Below are 7,774 nucleotides of genomic sequence, written 5' to 3' on the forward strand. Positions count from 1 at the left end.
TCTTATAGAAAATTTATATTTAGAATAAGTTGTGTATCAAATGAATTAAAAAGGTTCATTATTTTTTTCCATCTACTAATAAGGTTGTTGGGCCTTGGCCTGAAATATTATGTAGTTCCCTTATTAAGATACATTTATGAATATTTAGTGTCGGTGATCAATGCTAATCACAATTTTCCCTTGTTTACATTTAGCAATCATTCATGAAAGATGAGCGTGACCATGTTTGTCCCAATAAATGAAAATTAATTAATGCATTTCAATTGATAAATTTTGAAATATGATTGACATCATTGCACTCTATTGGTGTATATATATAGAAGTTCAATTATGTTTTTAACTCTTAGCACCTTCAATTTTTAGTAATACATTTTTCCTCTTTCCAAAAGAATCTTGGAACCTTTTATTTTTAGTATTATACTACTAAGAGTGACAACTTATTATGCAATGGGTACACCAAAGAGGTTTCAAAGGGTAATAAGAGATTTTTTTGTATATATTTCTCTTATATTGTTCAATTGGTCACTTAATCAAACACATAAACATACACCTCTCTCTCTACCACATCTTATGTTTGTCTTCAACTTTATTTCTCTCCCTCTCTCATTATTGTGTCACATGTATAATTTATTTTGTTTTTATAAAATTCTACCATCTTATCTATCAATTTCTTCTCTCTTTATTTATTCTTTTTTCTATTAACATATGTTTTTCTTTGATCTCGATCTCCATCTTGTTCATCCTCATTGTTGATATCTTTCTATCTCCCTTAACATCTGCCTCTTTATATTGATATATCTCCCTCAATATATTTCTCTCTCTTTGTCTATTAATCTATCTTGATCACTTGCTTCATGTACCTTTAAATCTCCATATCACTTTTTTTGCACACATTTAAGATTATATTATACTGTTAGACTAAAATCATGATCTTTTCTTCATTGACTTAAGATACATTGGGTATGCAAACTAGTGAGAAAAATAATTATTGAATATTACCATTTACCTTTTATTGGATTTCATGCAATTTATTAAACTTTTGCAAAAAGATGTTTCTAAATTAATTTGGTGATAGTTTAGCAAGAAAATTTAAAAAGTTAGTAGTGACAAGTAAGATCTGGAATCATTTAAATGATTTATGTCATAAACAAATTGAGCAAGGGAGGAAATCTTAGCTATTGAAGAGGCAATAGTCAAGCACCTAGATAGTTATAGGTAATAATTAAGATCTTGTATATGTTAGAATGATTTTATAATTACTAAGAGGGGCTAGAGGGTGAATTAGTTATATTTGGGTCTAGATGTTGTGAATATACTTTAAATCACTTTTAACAACTCATAGGTAGTCACTAATCCACTTAGTCTCTATATCAATTTAACAATAACATAAACTAGGAGTTCACTATCCCAACAATAACCTAGTTTTAGAATGTAAAGAAATAAGCAATAAAACAAATCAAATACCATTCAGACAAGTATGCCACCATGATTTAATGAGAAAACCCAATTTGAGATGAACTATTAGTAACATGATACTAATATTTCACTCTTACAAAGTGAGCTCAGTTAAGAGCCAACCCTATTAAATGTTATAATAGAAATTATAAGGTATGGCCCTATTAAAGGATTTAATCATCATATTAGAGGTTTCCTTGTTAGAGGACTTAAGAAAATCCCATTAGCATGTCACCTTGAGTAGAAGATTTACAAATAACTATTAGGTCAACCTTGATAAAATGATTTTAATTTATACAATCATTACATAGTAACAATAGACTGATATCTCATCTATTGATCACTAACTTGCCTCCATCAATATGTCCCTCAATGATTTTATTGGAAACCCTTCAAGAAATCACATTTCACCTCTACTCAGCTCTTCACAACCTTCTTTTCAAGTTTTCCATTCAACATAATCAACAACTGTTAACCTCTCTAGATTATCCTTATTTCTGCATAAATAGGTAGCTTGATCTTTTTTAATTTAAACATCATTATTGATCTTAGTCTTAGGTTAGATTCATTCAATAATTCAATAAGTTCATTTCTTCTTTATCCTTCTAGATACTTCTTAAATATCCTTTATCAATCCATGCCTAGGAATACTCAAACATAGTTTATCATGCATTAAATTTTAGGATTAACCACAAATAGAAATAAAAATTACATGCAAATATAACCAATATTAGAAAATAATAAATCTCATAGAAGAGTACACAATACAAAAATATTTAAGGTGGTTCACCGAATCTAATCTAGGATCATCATGAGTTGCCTTGTAATCCTGCTCTTTTTGGTTCATTTTGCCAGTTTTTATTGAGTTCCAATTACTGCTGAGTTCCAATTGTTGTCAATTTCCAATTTCTATTGAGTTCTAGTTACTACCAAGTTATCCAATATTGATAGATATGAAGGTTGAAATTCTTGGTTTTGATGAAATGAAAGAGTTGTATGATACTAACCCTAATTTTTCTAAGGTCTAGAGAGAGCTTAGAGCACCAAACCTATCAGATCACATGAGTAAGTATGATGAGAATTTCATTCAAGAAGGTTTTTTTTTTGAAGGAATTTAGTTGTGTATTTGAAGAAGTTCTATGAGTGTTAATTTGATTAAGGAAAAACATTGTGGTGGATTGTCTGGACACTTTGGAATTGATAAGCCATTGTGTTTGTTGAAGGATAAGTATTATTGGCCACCTATGTATAAGGATGTTCAAAAGTTTGTATGGAGTTGTGGAGTATGTCAAGTTGAAAAATAAGTAAGTCAAAATATTGGCTTTTATACCCCTATTTTTGTTCCTAAGAAACCTTGAGTGACATCAATATGGATTTTGTTCTTGGATTACCTAAGACAGTAAAGGAGTATGATTCCATATTTATTATTTTGGATAGATTTTCTAAGATGCCATATTTTATACCATGTAAGAAGACATTAGTTGTTGAGCATGTTGCTAAAATTTTGGAGAGATTGTTAGATTGCATGGATTACCAAGAAGTATTATTTCTAATCGAGATAGGAAGTTTGTTGGTTACTTTTGGAGAACTTTGTGGAAGAAGATGCATATTGAATTGAAGTTTAGTTCTACATTCCATGTAAAGATAGATGGATAAACAAAGGTTATGAATAGAAGCTTGGGTAGATTGTTGAGATGTTTAGTTGGAGATAAGACCAGTAATTGGGAGATGTTATTCACATGGGTTTTCATATAATAATTATGTGAATAGGAGTATAGGGAAAACACCTTTTGAGATTGTTACTAGAATGTAGCCTAGAGGAATATCATATTTGAGGGATTTTTCTAGTGAAGAGAAGAGAAGTGCTAACGGGAAAGAATTTTATAGTTTTATGAAGTCTTTACATGATGAAGTGAAGTTGAGGTTGGAAAAAGTAATCAAAAGTACAAGAAGAATGCTAAAAGGTTTAGACTACATCATATTTTTAAAAAGTTGGTGATGATGCTATTGTTCATTTCAAGAAATGTAGATTTCTTATTGGAACATATAGTAAGTTGGAGATGAAGAAGTTTGGACCTTGTAGGATCTCAAGAAATTTTGACAGTGGAAATTCTTATGAAGTTGAGTTACCTAATGATATGGATATATATCCTATATTCCATATTGCTAATTTGTATAAGTATCATGATTTAGATCATGAATTTTTTGTATCAAATATTTTTTCTAAAAAGAATATTGAAGAGGTTGAATAGGTATTGAATCAAAGAATTGGAAAGGGAACAAGAGCTAGAAATTATTACTATGAGTATTTGGTGAAATGGAAAAATAGACCCATTGGAGATGCTACATGGATTTTCCAATCTGAGTTGGATTTAGTTCAGGTTGTGACACCTAGATGATTTAGGAGAATTAGTTCTTTCAACCATGATTGTTTGATGCTGGGGCATCTTGGGTTTCCATCTAATCCTCCTCATTTTTGTTGATTCATCCAGTTAATATATAGTTCCAATTGTTGTCAAGTTCCAATTACTATCGAGTTGTCCAATGTTGGGTGAGCTATTAACTCTTGGCCAAGTGTTCCCTCATGTGCCAACTCAACTTGATATTTTTTGATGCTCGAGTCCTTTGAACAAGTTTTTCTGTGTTCATTTCTAAGTTGGAGTTGTTTATTATATTTAATTGAAATTGTGTATTTAATGATAGGCTCTTGTCTAGGGATGATTGTTGACCATTTTTAGGTTAGCCTTTCTTTGATGTAATGTATTAGAATTTTCTATAAGCCATTTTGGTAAGTATAAGTAGAAGTATTTGGTTTAGCTTTAGGTGAGACTGGGAGGACTTAGAGAGTTAGAGAAGATGTTTTTAGAATTGTGAACTTGAAGTTGGATTGTAGATCTTGAATTGTATTTTGTATCTAGACATAACCGAGAAGGGCTTGTAGTTGGGCATGTATAGTAATAATTTGATGAATCTATAAAAGTGTTGTGTTCTCTCTCTCCTCGGTGTTGTTCTTTGTGTTCTTTCATTCTATTGTGTTAACTCAGTAAGGTGGTTGGATAGCTAGGTGTGACTTTGGCCCTAGTAGTTCAATTCCCTCCTTGCATTAAGAATCCTAGTCTATGTCCACCAACAACAAGTCCAATATTATTATTATCTAGTGAATACAATATGCAATCCCTTACAATTCAATATCTTTGTAAGAAGCTAAAATCTAATCATATATTCTAAAATCCCTAATCCTAAGCCATTTTATACAAGGTTTTTGTTGCTTACTAAATTTGAGGCAAAATAAGTCATTGTTGTGAATTTGAAGTTGGATTGTAAATCTTGAATTGGATTTTGTATTTGGTCATAACTGAGAAGGCCTTACAGTTGGGCATGTATGCTAATAATTTGATGAATCAATAGAAGTGTTGTGTTCTCTCTCTCCTCGGTGTTGTTCTTTGTGTTGTTTCATTCTATTGTATTAACTCAATAAGGTGGTTAGATAGCTAGGTGTGCCTTTGGCCCTGGTTGTTCAATTCCATCCTTGCATTAGAATCTTTGAGCTATGTCTACAAAAAACAAGTCCAACATTATTACTATCTAGCAAGTGCAATATACAATCCCTTACAACCCAATATCTCTACAAGAAGCTACAATCTAATCATACATTCTAAAATATTTAACCCTAAGGCATTTTATACAATATTTTTATTGCTTACTAAATTTGGGCCAAAACAAATCATACAATAGAAACATAATAGTCCATGCCTTTTAGAATAGTCAATTAAATTTTGGCTTTAGGGGCGTTATCCCCAAAATCCCTCATGGGGGCAATGCCCCTTGACCCCACCATGTACTATGATAGGGAGTGCACCTAGGGCTCTTACCTAGGATTCTGCAAGGGTTACTTCCCCTGAACCCCTGTAGTAATAATTTGGGGGGAAATCACATCGAATAAAGTGACAGAAATAAACCTTTAATTATGATTAGGCTCCACATCACAATAATCTTTCACTTGGAGACTAATTTGACTTGACAAAAATAACCTTCCACTTGGAGACTAATCCAACCAAATATTATTTTAGTGGAAAATCTTTTCCATTTGGTGATCCATCTCATCAGTCAATCATCATTTGGTGAATAGCACATGTAACAGAGGTCAACCATGTTGCCAGATATTTATACATTTTGGGTCCAACATCCTTGGGAGTCACCCATTAGTTTTCACATGATTGGTCAAAAATATTGGTCCAATCACCACTATAATATATGTTTTGGATACATTTATTTTAAAAAAATTTTCATCCTTTTCATGTTGTTTCTTATTAGATAATGTTCTTTCACCATTACTAAAACCAACTAATTTTTCCTTTGGTTCGATATCGCCAATCATTTTCTTGACTTGTGTCAACCACAAGCCCCATTTAGGCAATTGTTTCCTATTGTGGGCTTTCATAGGAAGGTACATTTTTCCTACATTTGACATTCCTACTTGTTAATCCCATGTATTTCACCAACCTAGATTGGTAGTATAAGATACTATTATTCTATATAATTCACTCTTTTATGGTTTGGAGACTGGTAGTTCGTATTATTGTCAAAGTTTCAGAGTGCTGAGTGCATTGTTGATTGACTCATTGACTGTGGTTTTCATAAAAGGTGAGTGATTTTTAATTTATTATTTATTTGGTATCGGTAATTTTTTACTATCCACTGGGCATCACAAATTCCAGGATAGGTTTACAAATTTCATTGGCTAGTACCATAGATAGTAGTACTATAGTACCCTTTTTATGAGAATGAATCATATTATTTTTATTATATGTAGTTGGCTAAAAGTACAAAGTTGTGCCACCTTTCAGGCTAATTTATCAAAATGATTGAATTTGATTATTTCTATCTAAAAATTAATTTTGTTCAAACACATGATCTTGATAAAAATTTTGTAGCTAAGTTATATATGGTCTCACACTTTTACAATTCAAATTATTTATTAAATGCATGTTTTATACTAGTTACTATCCAATTACTAAGGATATAAAATTATTTCAAAAACCAAACATTTCAATAAATCTTACTATTTTTTATTATATTTTTTTAATAACATATAAACACCATTTTATAGAGCTCAAAGTCATGAATATTCTCATATAGATTTCATAGTGTTTTAATTAGATATAGTATATTGTAATTAAAAAATACTACAAGTACGTATTTTAACAATTGAGAAGGTGTCAATTTTGAGAATGAAAAAATATTAAATCATATCAAAAGAATTTTAAAATTACATGAAGTTCTATAGGAGAGAGTCCTCTTCTATAATCTATAATTTTTATTTTGGTTAGAATACATTTATTTTGAAAAATGTGGCAGGAGATGAAACCTATCGGTTTGAATAAGTTAAAATTTGAATCGTTATAAAAGAGAAAATATAGGTCTAAAGCCAATTTTTATTTTTGATTGTTTTAGCTACATATATTTTCTATAACATAGTCTGAGATCAAAGAGAAATAAGTTTATTTTCGTGTCATTTTGTGGTGAGAACTAGACCACTAGTTTCCAACATTTTTCAACAACTAAAAAGTTATATTTAAAAATAGAAAAATATATCATTTCTTATTCTGAATAATTAAAATTTATAATCCTAAACTTCATCCATTTCTACACATTTAACTAGTTTATTTCATTTTGAAATTCTATATAACAATACTAGTATTATGTCATTGAAGGTGAATAGTTATAATTTTGTTAGCCTTTTCCTTTGTAAAAGGGTGACACAGATTTGTGCTTTTACCCAGTTTAAGTAGTCTACTGTCATAGTCTTTGACTTGTCAGTGATCACTATTTTAGTCTTTTCATTTTGTTCAACAAGTTGATTTTTCTTTTGTAGCCTTTATTAGTTTACAATGTCAAACAAGAGGGGTAACATGGGTTCTGATAGGATCCCTGAAAGCCAATAGAGGCCACCATTAGTAAAATGTAGAGCTATATACACATATTTTGGTGGTGGAAATGTTAGAAACCTATGAAATTTGCAAATTAGATCTCATATACATATTTAAAAATGAGATTCATCACAAGTTGGAAACCATATTGAAGAAGTTCAAGTTGGTGAACCTGATATCTTAGTCTATGATGAACTCGAAAATGATTTGGGGATATTTCCCCTAAGAGATTCACAAAATGATATTATAGACTTGGAGTTGGGCGAGAAAACCAAAAGTGATTCCATAAATAATGTTCATGCACAGAAGGGGAAAATAAAATTGAAATAAAAAATGATCGATCTTGTTGGAATTTGTGTAAAAGTAGTTTTCAATTAGAATTAGTGGAA

This window comes from Cupressus sempervirens, chromosome 7, assembly GCF_028749045.1.
Source record: "Cupressus sempervirens isolate cs-2001-9-10 chromosome 7, ASM2874904v1, whole genome shotgun sequence".
Taxonomy (NCBI): domain Eukaryota; kingdom Viridiplantae; phylum Streptophyta; class Pinopsida; order Cupressales; family Cupressaceae; genus Cupressus; species Cupressus sempervirens.